The sequence below is a fragment of the Capra hircus genome, chromosome 2, assembly GCF_001704415.2.
Source record: "Capra hircus breed San Clemente chromosome 2, ASM170441v1, whole genome shotgun sequence".
NCBI classification, from domain to species: domain Eukaryota; kingdom Metazoa; phylum Chordata; class Mammalia; order Artiodactyla; family Bovidae; genus Capra; species Capra hircus.
In genome coordinates, this window is record NC_030809.1 from 77205575 (window position 1) to 77220525 (window position 14951).

Genomic DNA, 14951 nt, shown 5'->3' on the forward strand with positions numbered 1-14951 from the left:
CACTGTTATTGCTGCCATTGTTCAGTTGCTCAGTCATGTCTGGCTCTTCGTGACCCCATGGACTGCAGCATGCCAGGCTTCCCTGTCCTTCACCATCTCCCAGAGTTTCCATCAGTTGAATTGAATTCTAAACTAAATTCTAAAGAAAGATCAACAAAAGGAGGCCTAAGAAAATCTCTTACATTCTATGACAGAAACAATGTGAAATCACATAGGAAGGGTCCTAGTAAATGACTTGTTTTCTTGAGTTGAATTCAAAAGAGGCGAATCTTGAGTGAACAGAACATTAACAAAAAGCAGGAGAAACATAACGGGTTTGAAAAAGTGATCCTTTAAACAGATATGGAAGGGGAATAATTTATGCATCTCTGAGAGCACCGGATCAAGGTGGGGAGCTGTGAGGTGGATCTGGCACAAAATGACTCCTGACACATGCCAGGTACTATTTACCACAAAATTCTACCATGTGCATTAACGTGACAGGCATAGTCACTTGATTAACCGAAGTCAACTGGTCAGTGCATATAGTGAAATTTGGTTCAGATGTTTCCTGGAATACACGGAGAGAAATAGTAGAAAACTCAAAGAGCTGCCTCCTGAACAGAGGAAGTCATCTGAGTAGAGGTGAGAGTGGGGGGAAGACAGAAGTGAGAGGCTGAACTCAAAGTTCTCAAGAATGTGAGTCCACAATTGGGAGGCCATGGCCCCCTCGCAGCAGCTCAGATGATAGTTTATACCTTAGCAATCTTAAATGACTATTTATGACTTTTCTTGCCCTACTGATAAGAGCTTCCCCAATGGTTCAGAAGGCAAAGAATCCACCTGCAATGCAGGGGACACAGGAGATGTGTTTGATCCCTGAGTCAGGAAGATCCTCTGGAGGAGGAAATGGCAACCCACTCCCACATTCTTGCTTTGAAAATTCCATGGACAGAGGAACCTGGCGGGTTACAGTTCATGGGGTCGCAAAGAATCAGCCGCAACTGCACCACTAAGCACGCACACATACACTGATAAAATAAGGAACTATCTCATCTGTCTCTGGGCTTCTCTGGTGGCTCAGAAAGTAAAGAATCTGCCTGCAACGTAGGAGATCTAGGTTTGATCCCTGGGTCAGCATTATCCCCTGGAGAAAGGCATGGCCACTCACTCCAGTATTCTTGCCTGGAGAAATCCATGGAGTCGCAAAGAGTCAGACATGACAGAGCAACTAATATTTTCATATTCACTTTTCATCTGTCTCTACCTCAGAAGAAGCAATGATAAAATGAGAAAAGACAGATGAGATCTTCAGAAACAAGAATTCTAGTAAAAGAGCCTCAGTTCAGTCGCTCAGTTGTGTCCGACTCTTTGCGACCCCATGAATCGCAGCATGCCACGCCTCCCACCTAGATAGCATATTCAAAAGCAGAGACATTACTTTGCCGACTAAGGTCCGTCTAGTCAAGGCTATGGTTTTTCCTGTGGTCATGTATGGATGTGAGAGTTGGACTGTGAAGATGGCTGAGCGCCAAAGAATTGATGCTTTTGAACTGTGGTGTTGGAGAAGACTCTTGAGAGTCCCTTGGACTGCAAGGAGATCCAACCAGTCCATTCTGAAGGAGATCAACCCTGGGATTTCTTTGGAAGGAATGATGCTAAAGCTGAAACTCCAGTAAAAGAGCCTAATATGTAGTTATTATTATTATTATTTTACTTTAGAAAACTGATTTCATCTCCTTACACTTTTTGCTCTGACTTTAGTTTGGACCCATCAATCTTACGTTTTTGCTTTTGTATTTTTTTTAATAAGGGCAATTTAGTGCTTTGTTCTCACCTTGTGAAACCTCTGAAAGTGGTCCTTCCACCCCTGTCTAAGAAATCGATTTGATTCTCTGCCTTTTCCTACAGCCTCATGTCTCCCCTGGGACAGCTTACTATACAAACGAAATATGAAGCAAGACTACAGTTTTTACAGTGACAGAGCCAAAGCCTTTTCTGTTATCCTTCATGTAGCCCATAGGGAAATATCAGAATGGGGATTGATTCTGGCAAAGAGACAGTCCACAGAGATGGTTGAGTTTAATAAATCTCTGCTATAAGTGACTCATATTTAAGTTCCAGCAAGTCTCAGAGCTCATTCTACCAGGGCTATCTAACCTCTTGCCTCCTCAGTTACAAATTAAATATCCATTTGTCACTGGTTCTTTGCAGTCCATTTTGAATGAGACAGAAGATGAAGGCCCTCCACCAGCCCATCCCCCATATTACAGAAAGCTGAGTTTCTGGAGCCAATTACTTTGCTTTGTGTTCCAGTGGAAGCCATGGTTTGGTAGCAAATATCACTTAGGCTAGTTGTTGCTACTTCTCAAGGACCATGGAAGTTATACCAATCATCACACATTCTTCCCAGACTTTTAAAATTCATTTTGTCCTCATGGGGTTTAAGGACGGAGAAGGCAATGGCACCCCACTCCAGTACTCTTACCTGGAAAATCCCATGGACGGAGAAGCCTGGTAGGCTGCAGCCCATGGGGTCGCGAAGAGTCGGACGCAACTGAGCGACTTCACCTTCACTTTTCACTTTCATGCACTGGAGAAGGAAATGGCAACCCACTCCAGTGTTCTTGCCTGGAGAATCCCAGGGACAGGGGACCTGGTGGGCTGCCGTCTGTGGGGTCGCACAGTCAGACACAACTGAAGCGACTTAGCAGCAGCAGCATACATACATCTGTGAATAATATGTAAATATGCATTTATGTTATATATAAGTATGTAAATATTCACCAATATATATGTACACATATATAAGATTAATAACAATAAATTATCCTATAACATTAAACTCTTTTACCTTTGATTTTCGTAACTTTGAAAAGACCAGTTTAGACTAGGTGACCACTCCAGTTCTTAAATTTTATAATAAATAACTTTAGGCCAAAAGTTCATTATGCAGTGGTTGAGTAAGCTCTCCAACAAACAAATTTGGAGGACACCAATCATCCTGGAAACTCCATAACAAACATTTTCTCTGGAACTTGGAAAGAAAATTAAACAGGCCAATTGGAATTGAGCTTCTGACCTCTCCCGATGCTCCTTGTTTGTTTTGTGTTGTTGTAATTAGCCATGTAAATCACCGGGTGAATTATGATTCATTCTAGGGACAGAATCCAATCTTTTTCATTTGTGAATCCGAGAGTGGGAACTTGCACGTAGCTGGCATTCAACAAAGTATGTGGCCAAACTGTTCAACAGCTTAGAAAGTTCTCAATCATCATTACTTTAGCTTTCATTAATAGCATTATCACCAGACTACTTCCAACACCTACATTTATCCACAACCCTCCATATGGGCCATGCTCTTCTTCCTCACTGTGTTAACAATGTGTTGCATGGGGCAGCAGCCCCAGTCTTCTCAAACCAGCTACCTGGAATGGATTATTTATGGCGTTTGATATATTTACAACACTCCTGAGGATTGTGGACCTTGTACATATGCATAATTCAGGCGCATTCAGCATTTTAAACTCTACCTGGGGTTTACTTTAAAAAGTCACATTGATTTTGATTTAAAACTCTAAAGAATAAGCAAAACCAAGCTGCTGAGTTGTTTTTATTAAGAATATTTCATTCTTTACCACTGGTTAAGATGGTGCAGATAACAAAGCCCTCACTAAGCCATGTGCCCACAATCTTAATAAAGGCCTGCCTTTAGAGCTGTGTTCCATGAATAACCCACTGGGCTGGAGGTTGAGCCAGACACCTCTTGAATTTGTTTACAATTTGAAAATAAATAGATGTTCTTTCACAGGATTGGCAACTTAGCCCCACTCACTAATTTGGAAAATCTATCCCAGTTATCAGTCTGACACTTTCAGTGAGTGTTAAAACATTAAAATTATCTTGAATAAAATTTTGTTACTAACTGCCAGGCAGCACTGTCAGAAGACAGAGAGGTCAAGAACAAAACGTTTTCTCCTTCAGTCCCCGAGATTATTCTTCTCAGAAGCTGAAATGCAGATAACATAATATTGCAATGTTCTGTTCTCAATTTTGAAATATCCAAAACAAACAAACAAAAGGAACCAGAACAGGAGGAGGAAACTTCTCTAAGCATTGCCTAAATACGTCTTTGTTTTGAGCCAGTGTCTTCAACTGTGGAATGATCTCTAAAATCCATTTTAGCTAAAATGTTCTTTTTCTTCCTGGTTCCTAATTGAGGCTGCAAAGGAATGGACTGGAGTCACCTCTTAGAAGGGATTCCTGGGAGGTGGTTTTTCAAATGATGGAGAAAAGGCAAGTATTAGACTCACATTTCTACCCACAAAGAAAAGATTGCCAAGGGTAGTTTTACCTTAACCCAATTGCTCTAATTCACTGCTCTCTGGTTTGTTGAAGGACTCTTCACGTTTAACAAGGGCTACAGTGGGGAGTGGCACTGGCGACCCACTCCAGTACTCGTGCCTGGAAAATCCCATGGACGGAGGAGCCTGGTGGGCTGCAGTCCATGGGGTGGGAAGAGTCAGACACGACTGAGCGACTTCACTTTCACTTTTCACTTTCATGTGTTGGAGAAGGAAATGGCAACCCACTCCAGTGTTCCTGCCTGGAGAATCCCAGGGACGGGGGAGCCTGGTGGGCTGCCGTCTATGGGGTCGCACAGATTCGGACACGACTGAAGCGACTTAGCAGCAGCAGCAGAGTGGGGAGTAGCTCTGCTTGAGACTGAGAGAGATGTAAAGATTCTAAAGATCATTCCAGCTTGGCTATGCTCTAGCTGTATTGATAGCAAAGTATATATTGGTGTGCTGGCGGGGAGTGTACCCCAGGCACGCAGACCTTGTGCCCTCCGTAGATGGCGGTCACTCACAAGGGACATACAGCAGTGATTTTTGTTCCAGTTACCTTCCATTACCCGATACATTTTGAACACAGGTCTGTCTACTAGCACCTTTGGATGATATTTTAACTCAGTGTATCCTAAATAAAACTTCCTTTTTTTCTTCCCACACCCCTCTTCTTCTGTCTGTGCCAGTCACATTCAAGCATATTGCCATCCAATCAGATCCACAGGGTAAAATTCAAAAGACCACCCTCGCCACACTGCTCACCTCAGCTCCTGCAACACATCCTTCAAGTTTCTTTCATTTTCCTCCCTGAATGTATCTCAAGTCTGTTACCTTTGTCCACATCTACGGACACCACTCTCACGCCCACTATCAGGTCTCACCCAGATGCCTCTCATGCCCTCCTGGCACCCCACCAGGTTCGTTCTCCACTCTGCTTCCTAAGTGAGCTTTGTAACAATAAGACTGCTCTGGTAAAGTCATTAAAGTCTCTCATTATTCACAGGATTAGGAAGACAATATCTAACATGGCCCACAATGTCCTGTAGGGTTTGGTCTCAGCCAGGTTCTCCATATTCACCTGGCACCACTCTCCCTGAGACCCCACTGCACTGTCCCAGCCCCAGCGGACTCAAGTTAGCTCCTTAGGCAGATATTGCTCCCTTTCGCTTAAGAGCCTCAATCCCTATTTCCCTTCCTGCCACAATTCTCTCTCTTACATCTTTGCCTAGTTAATTTCCACTTCTCTTTCATATTGCAACTCCAATGTCACCTACATGGGGAAGTGCTCTGTTATGGTCTGAATGTTTATGTGTCCCTAAAATATATTTGAAACCCTAGCCTCAATGTGATGGTAGTCAAAGGTAGTTTGGTTTAGATGAGGACATAAAGGTGAAGCCCCCATCTTGGGATTTGTTTTCATAAGGATATGAAAAAACACCGGAATTTCCTCTCTCAGCCTTGTAGGGACACAGCCAGAAGGTGGCTATCTACTACTGAGGAAGAGAGGTCTCACCAGAAAGCCTTCTTGATCTTGGACTTCACAGATTCCAGGACTGTGAGAAATGATTATTTGTTGTTTAACTCACCCAGTCTATGGGAATTTCATTGTAGCAGTCTGAGCTGACTCAAGGGCTTCCTTGAGCCCCTAGGTTGAAATAGATGTCCCTACTCTGTCATCTCATGCCTTTTAGTGGATGTTCTTTGTAACACCTGTCATAGTTGATACCATGTGGTAGTATAGTTGACTACTCAATCAGTGGCTTCTTCCCCTAAGGTCAAGGCCTGAGGTTGTGCTTCTTCATTGGCATAACATCTAGCACAATGACCAGTTCACAGTCAACACTTGATAAATACCTGCTGAATGAATTTAAAGAAGTTCTAGGTACATCTGATTCATTAGCATGAAAATGCCTATTTCCATAGAAAATTCTTAATTATAGAAAATAGGCCTGATAACAAACACTTTCAGTGCACATAAGAGCCTGTTTATATTAGCACATTTTAAGAATCTTCTTTCAGGTAAATGGATGTCCCTTTTATCTCAAAAGAGGAGACTCCATCTCAAATATTCAAGTCATCAGTTCAATTTGGATATAGCCAAAATGATTCCATAAGCTTGGTTTTCCCTTTAATGACATAAAAATATACAATTTTAAATTTTAACCCATAAGCATATCACTATAGTTATTCACAATTCAAGGGTAAAGGGAGCTAGAAACCATGTCCTCCAGGGAAGTGGCTGAAGAACCTGAGGCAAGAAGAACATTTGAAGACTACGGGGCAGTTCATGATGCTTTGGGATAGAAGAGGCGGTAGTTTTGTTTGACTGAAAGGCAAAACTGGGAAGGAGGGGCAAAAATTATATAATCTAGGTTTCAATCCAATTAAAAAAGAGATTTCTAACATAATGCAATGTATGCTCAGAAGGCAACAGGTCATGTCCTGAGAGAAGGACTATCTGGCCAAATCAGAGGCACTGTAGAAAGAATTCCTACATCAGACTCTGGGCTGTATGCAGAAAGGCCCTCCCTTGTATGTGATGGTAGAAGGGAATAGCCATCTAGAACTCTAGTTGATATCTGAAAGGTTATTCTGCTATTAATACAAATTTGTCTACATAATTGAAGAAATCAGTTTCTGTATGGATTGAAGCCACATTTATAAAGATAGCTGACTCTTGAATGTATTTGAAAAAAAGAAAAAGCAAGGTTAAAAGGTCAAAAAGAATTTTTTTCAGGTCAGCTTCACGAACATTAGTATATGGTAAATGCATGACATTTTAGAAAAACTGGCTATTTTATAATTAATTGCTAATATTTCAGACAGGTATTATATTTCCTATCTGGTTATTTTGCCAATATTTGATTATGATGAAACAATTCATAGACAGGTTAGCTTGCTGCTTTTAATGAGCTGGATGTGCTCTCTAATGGAATTGCTAAAGTGGTGTTAAATTGTAGCTTGGGGACTTATTATTGTGAGATTCTATCTTCTTTTTGCTAGTTTTCTTCTTCATGGAGAAGAGACTTAAATTGGCTTCAGGTAGAACAGTGAATAACAAGTTTGTAGAAATTACCCTATATATTGATTTAGTTTAACCTTTATTAGATATTTAGTCTGTGGAAAATGTAAAAAAATCTTTTGTATTTTTTAAAACTGAATTATAGTTGATTTACAATGCTTCAGGTATACAGCAAAGCGATTTAGTTTTATATATTAATATATATGTATATATTAATATATACTTCTCAGATTCTTTTCCATTATAGGTTGTTACAAGATATTGAATATAGTTCCTTATTCTAGGACAAAAGCTGAGAAATGGGACTGATAAAGAGCAGTGATCCAGCGGGCATGAGAGGATTCCATTAGGACTCTCATTTCAGGATTGCTCTCATAGTTAGACATGAGGGGAAAGAGTGTGGGAGACACATAGTTACTAACCCATTGATGTCCTATCCATAAATGTCCCCTCTAGGCAAACAGGCTGATCATTAACAAAATAGATCTTATAATTTGCTTTCTTATCTCTCATGATGGTTTCTCTGCCTTTTAACTCATTTCAGCTCTATCTTCCTCCATGACAAAAATCTAGTGACTTCACCCACCCATCAAAGACCACTCCAGTATTCAAGACACATCCCTTTTATGAATTCAGCATATATATTCTTCTATTTGATACTCAACCTTGGGCTGTTTTAGGATGGCATGCAATTTCTCCATATTTAAACTTGTTAACTCTTGTGTTCCTACTGAACTTCATGTATTTGTGCCTGGACTCTTCAACTACAGTGTAATTTCTTGGAGAGAAATGATTATATCTTACACCTGCTTGAGTAACGCTATCAAGCCACTCAGTACCTATTTAATAATTAACAGTAGGTAAGTTATTTCAGCCATGAGAATTTAATAATTAATGGTAGATTAGTTATTTCAGCCATCTGATTCAAATTTATAAAGTATATATATATATATATGTGTGTGCTGCTGCTATTGCTGCTAAGTCACTTCAGTCGTGTCCAACTCTGTGCGACCCCAGAGACAGTAGCCCACCAGGCTGCCCTATCCCTGGGATTCTCCAGGCAAGAACACTGGAGTGGGTTGCCATTGCCTTCTCCAATGCATGAAAGTGAAAAGTGAAAGTGAAGTCGCTTAGTCGTGTCCGACTCTTAGCGACCCCATGGACTGCAGCCCACGAGGCTCCTCCGTCCATGGGATTTTCCAGGCAAGAGTACCAGAGTGGGGTGCCATTGCCTTCTCTGAAATATATCTGTAGCACATTCTAAAACCTTTTGAAAAACTTTTCATATTTATGAACTAATTTTATTTCCAGAATCTTTCTTTGAGTTAGACAGTACAGAAAAAAGGATCACTTTTTAGATGAAGAATTTACACCCTAAGAATTAAGATTCTAGCATTAATAAGAGCACCTAGGCTAGACTTAGTTCTCCTGACTATTAGTATCACATTGCTCTTTCCAGTACATCATATCCAGGTCTCAAACATATAGTTACTTGAACACACCTTTACCACTGGTAAAAGGGATCTATTAGCTAGATACATAAAAGAGTTCTAGAACTTCATTACCTTCTCTGTGCCAAATTACTAGAAGTCAGAAATCTTCCTCCAAAGAAAGAGAGAAGTGCTAATTCTGAAACCATGCTCTTAAATCTTCAGTAGCTTTATAAGAAGGCTTAGCATACTTGTTTGCTCAGAAGCACAAGGGAAAAAAATTATATAAGCTCCAAGGTACATAGCCTCATATTTGGTTCTATACAGAACAGGTTAGAAAACACAAGTTCAATTTTATCTCTACTTCTGTAAGATTAAAACAAAAAACAAATCCAGATCCAAAGTTGTTTTTTTTTTTTTTTAATATAGCAAAATCTCTTTAACTGCTTGAACCACATAGATTGGACTTAGTTAAAACACATGTTCAACTATCAGAAATGCTGTCATTCTTTTATTCTGATATAAATCATTATTCCTGCAAAATGAATTGATTCTACTTTAATTGTCTGCCAGCTGTGACTATAAAGAAGCTATGTGAGGCTTACACTTGAATCTTTACCACAGGCGGAAATAAGGATACAAACCTCTAAAATAGTTCATTTGGGTCATTGTTTAAGAGCTCATATTCTTTCCAATACTTCACAGTAAATTACACTATGTTTATGGTGCTATTAATCACATTATATCTTCTACACATCCAAAAGAAAAGTATCATGTCTCTTTATCTATATTCCTTACCCAGTGAAAATTGCTTAATTGTTCTCTGTATTAAAGAAAATTACAGAAGAACATTAATTGCTTACCTACATGATATTTTATTTCTGAAGCTAAAACATTAACATATGCAACAACAATAAAAGTGGAGATGAGTAAATTACATAAAATAAAACCAGGGTTCGGTTTATGGGCTATAAAACAAACAAAGCCTGACTTTAAAAGCTGTTAATACATATCAATGAAAGTATAGAAAGTTCACAAAAATAAAGGATGTATTTCTTCAAAGAAGAAAATGAAACAAAGAATCTTCACTATGTATATGACAGTTGTATGGCGTTTATTATGGCAAGGCATTTTTTGAAAATGTATCATGAGTTGAAATTTTGAAAATCAGCCAAAGCATCTTCAGAAAACTGATGCTAACAGTTAACAATCTCTGCTTTCAGAAGTATTTAAATATAGGTAGAACTTTTGTTTACTTTGATTATTAAGATCTTTATCTTATATGTATATAAATATTTATAATTTTTTCATTTCCTGGCAAGTGAATGAGTCCAAATTTAGCTTGCAAAGATGAAGCTTACAGAGTCTTATTGTGCTTTTATATTTAGTGAATGAATAAGTACCTCAAATGTTTTTAAGTAATTCCTGTATATTAACTTGCATTCTGTTATTATTAATGTTTTAAAGAATTTAAATTTAACTAAATTTCACTGTACACACTCTTATGTTCATGGCATATATATGCACATAGCCTCATTTTACCAGTGCAGTCACTCACCTGACAGCCTGTCATTGTGGATAAACACTGAATTTGGGGTCAGATATTCTGGATTTTGATTTGGCTATCTACCAAGTAAAACCTTATACTAGGCAAATAAATCAATTGCTTTTTATTGGTGGAATGTAGACAATTAATAGTTTCCCTTTTTAACCCAGCAATTGTGAGAATCATATGAAATTTTAACAAGCAATATAAATGTAAGAAAATATAAAATCTATTCATCTACCATTTCAAACTACATTAAAAAAATTTTTATTGGAGTATTTGTGCTGATTTCTGCTGTACAGCAAAGTGAATCAGTTATATATTTTCACTCTTTTTTAGATTCTTCTTCCATATAGGCTAATACAGATTATTGAGTAGAGTTCCCTGGGCTATACAGTAGGTCCTTAGTCATCTGTTTTATATATACTAGTGTCAAAATACATTTCTTAAGAGTTTTAATAGGAAACTCCATATTTTCCTTGTCTACAGAAGAGACACACGTCAGGATTCCAGGAAATCGCTCCTTTGTCTGGACACAGGCTCTGCTGGGAGCATTCATCTCCCAACACGCACTTCAGCTAAGGTCACTGTGAGGTTTCTCTCTATTTCCTTCTTTTACAGGGAGTATTTTAGTCTTAACAATTCAACTGTAAGCTGCTAGGGGTGATGACCATAATCTGTTGGCCCCCCAGTAGCTACTGGAGCAGACACACACCAGGAGCACATTCTTTCTTGTTCGGTGATTGCGAGTAGCTGAGAAACTCACTTGTGAAATGTGTCCAGATGGGGGGAAGTATACTCTGTTCCCAGCCTGTCTGTGTGCATGCTTGATATGCAAATCAAATAATGAGTGCTGCCTCAGCCATTGGCCACGTGATTGGCTGTGGGACAGACAAATGGATCTGATTAACATCTGCAGAGATTCACAAAGGCCTGCTATTAATAAAACATGCTGTTTCCAGGTGAGTGCCAGTGAACATGTCCTGTGTACCCTCCTGTTCTTATAAAAATGTGCACTAACATGTACTTTTAAATTTTGTGATATAGTCACACAAAAGATTAAAATATTTCAGATATAGATGCATTCTTTAGCATCTAAGAGTTATCCAATGATTTCAAAGAATTAATCATTAATTCCAGGACAATGATTTAAAAGGTTAGAGAGGGCTCAGTAGATAAGAATCCACCTGCCAGTGCAGAGGACATGGGTTCCATCCCTGGTGCAGGAAGATTCCACATGCTGCAGAGCATTAAGCCTGTGTGCCACAACTACTGAAGTCCACTTGCGGCCTGCATGCCCGGAGCCTACGCTCCACAGAAAGAGAAGCCACTGCAATGAGAGGCCCAGGCACTGCAACGAAGAGTAGAGCCCGCTCACCGCAACTCGCGAAAGCCCACGCAAGGCAACAAAGACCCAGTGCAACCAAAAGTAATCTAATTAACTAGAAAAACAAATAAAAGACTAGAGGGTGTGGATGGGTAGGTATGAGTTATCAAGGGTATGGATAAGATAGAGGGAATGCTAAGTTGACAAGTGGTCACTGGAATTGAATCCCAGCGATGTGTGTTTAGGCTAAGGGCTGGCAGCAGAAGGTAAAGCAGAGGCAGAATGGGGAGAGGAGAACGTGGAAACTAAAGGAGAAAAGGATAAGAATATAATAGAGAAAAGAATAAAATGAAATCAGAAAAGAGAAAGAAGAAACAGAAACAGAAAAAAAAGAAAAAAGCAACCATCTGAGTAAGTGCTTTAGTGCCCTTTCCCAGCATTATCCAGGAAAATATTTTTCCATGATTCAGACTAATTTCTTGCAGATCTACCTGTGTCTCAAAAAGCTATCCCTTTTTTCCTCAAAATAAGAAACTATCTTATATGAGAGTACATTCCAAAGTTGTTTTGTTTTTTTTTCCCCCTTGTGCTTTAGAAGCTATAATGAATCACTTCCCTGTATGTCAAAAAGCAGTCTCTGTCACCACAAGCAAACACATGGAATTGATTATGTCCCTTTGGATGGCTGGCTGTGTGGGTTTTGAATGCTGCTCTCCCAGGTGTCAGTCCCTCTTTCTTACTCTTGATGATGGTATAAGAGAGGGAGCATATCAGGTGAGCAGTGGGATTATAGCATGAACACCTGCAATGAATTTCATTGCTGTTCTGCTAGCATTTTATGACTTTCAATGGGACTGTGAGTACTTCTTTCTGATCAAATAAACATTTGGGGAAGAGGGCTTTGAACTTCCTGGAAGGGACTATACATTTTCATGCATAAGGAAACTTACGCAATGAAAAGGATCGAATTACTAAAGAGTAATGTGGACCATGGGGAAAATGTACATTCCCAATGTTATGTGGCAAGGTTCTGTTTTTGAGATATTAACTCAAAGTAGCTTTCCCCCTCTCCCACAGTTGGCTCAAAGGAGAAAGAAAAAACAGAATATAGCTTAATTTTCACTTTTGTTTCCAAAAGAATGTGCCAGTTAAAGGCATTATGCCCATGGTCTCTGTGTTGAGCTTTAAAGCTGAAGGAGAGCTTGAGGACTGAGGAACATGCAGAGGGAGAGATAAAGGGATTTCATCCGGTGAATTGAAATGTGTAAGAAAATAGACATAAGTGGGTGGTTTGACTATTCCCTTAAGAGAGAGGGTCTATACAAGAGGGCCCTGAGAACCAGAGTGAGTGACAGTTCAATGAACAGACAGTGTGAGAGGTATTGTTCCTGACAATGGAAGCTGAGTCACTGTGCATAGCCATCTTGGTTTCCACGCAGGGCCACTAGCTGTCCTTTCCATAGCAGTTCAGAGCAGGACTATCCTTGTTTAGCTTCCAAGGAACTACTCAATACAAACGGTGAGTATCACTTGGGACAATCAGCAATTAAGTCTCCTAGGATTCCATCTGACTTCTTAGAGATGACCAACTCCCAGTAAAGGTGAAAGTGTTAATTGCTTAGGCATGTCTGACTCTTTGGGACCCCATGGATTATAGCCCACCAGTCTCCTCTGTCCATGGGATTCTCCAGGCAAGAACACCAGATGGGATAGTCATTCCCTTCTCCAGGGGAATCTTCCTGACCCAGAGATTGAACCTGGTCTCCCAGATTGCAGGCAAATTCTTTACCATCAGAACCACCAGGGAAGCCCACCAACCCAGATACACATTTAAATAAACTCTTGCACACATAAAATGTTCCATAAGAACAAGGAGCACAAGAAAAGCACAGCTAAGATTGAGGACCTTTCCTTAGTTTGGTGGAAGAAATTCCCTTCCATCTGAATTTGAGGATAAGTGGTAAATAGAACCAATTTCTGATCCCCCCTACTCTAACCCAGAACAGTAATTAAACACTTACCCAGGAACTACAACTTTTAGACTAAATTTTTCTAATTCAACAGATGTATTTAATTAACACTTGAGCAACTCATTGAGTTTAAGTCAATAGAAGATACAAGGGACATGGAGAGCCTTTTTTCCTTTAAATATAAGTAGTGGTTTTTACATACTCATCCATACACTTAATCCTTTGGGATACACACACACACTTTCACACACACACACACACATGCACACGCACACCCCCCTGACCCAGGCAATCATACCTTGAATCTATAGAAGCCCTGGTAACACTGACAGTCTAGCTCTCTATTTAACACTGTAGGATCAAACTAATACCTGGAAGAAAGGAGACATGGATGCTCAGGGACAAATAATTAATTAATCTTATTAATGTTTATTGAGTCCACAGTATGTAAGATCCTGTACTGCCTTTGGGGGCTGACACATTACAGTATTAAAGGCAACCCTTGTTTTTAAAGAAACAGAATCCAGTAAGAGCATAAAGTGAAACACAGCACTGTACCTGACCTAGTGGCAAACTTGCATATATGAATAAATAAATGACACTCATAAACACATACAAAAAAGTAACAGGATGAATCACTAGAATGTCGATAAAAACTGTGATAAGGGAAATTATTTGAAAAACAGCAATTCGCTAACTGTACATGGAAAAAGAATACCATTTATTCTTCCTTCATCCTCATCATATGAGGAGAAATAAATAACTCTTTAAATGCAGACCTCCTTAGGGAAGAATTAGGATGAGCTAGAGCAGAAAGTTTTGTGAAAGAGGGATCCAAATGCATAGGGAGGGGTGTGTGCTAAGTTGCTTCAGTCATGTCTGACTCTATGAGACCCCATGGACTGCAGTCCACCAGGCTCCTCTACCCATGGGATTTTCCGGGGATGAATACTGGAGTGGGCTGCCATGCCTTTCTGACTCAGGGATCAAATCTACATCTCCTGAGTCTCTTGCATTGGCAGGCGTGTTCTTACCACTAGTGACACCTGGGAAGTTGAGAGAGAGATATATGTATTAAAGGTTCCCTAAGGCTATGGTTTTTCCAGTGGTCATGTATGGATGTGAGAGTCAGACTGTGAAGAAGGCTGAGCACCGAAGAATTGATGCTTTTGAACTATGGTGTTAGAGAAGACTCTTGAGAGTCCCTTGGACTGCAAGGAGATCCAACCAGTCTATTCTGAAGGAGATCAGCCCTGGGTGTTCTTTGGAAGGAATGATGCTAAAGCTGAAACTCCAGTACTTTGACCACCTCATGCGAAGAGTTGACT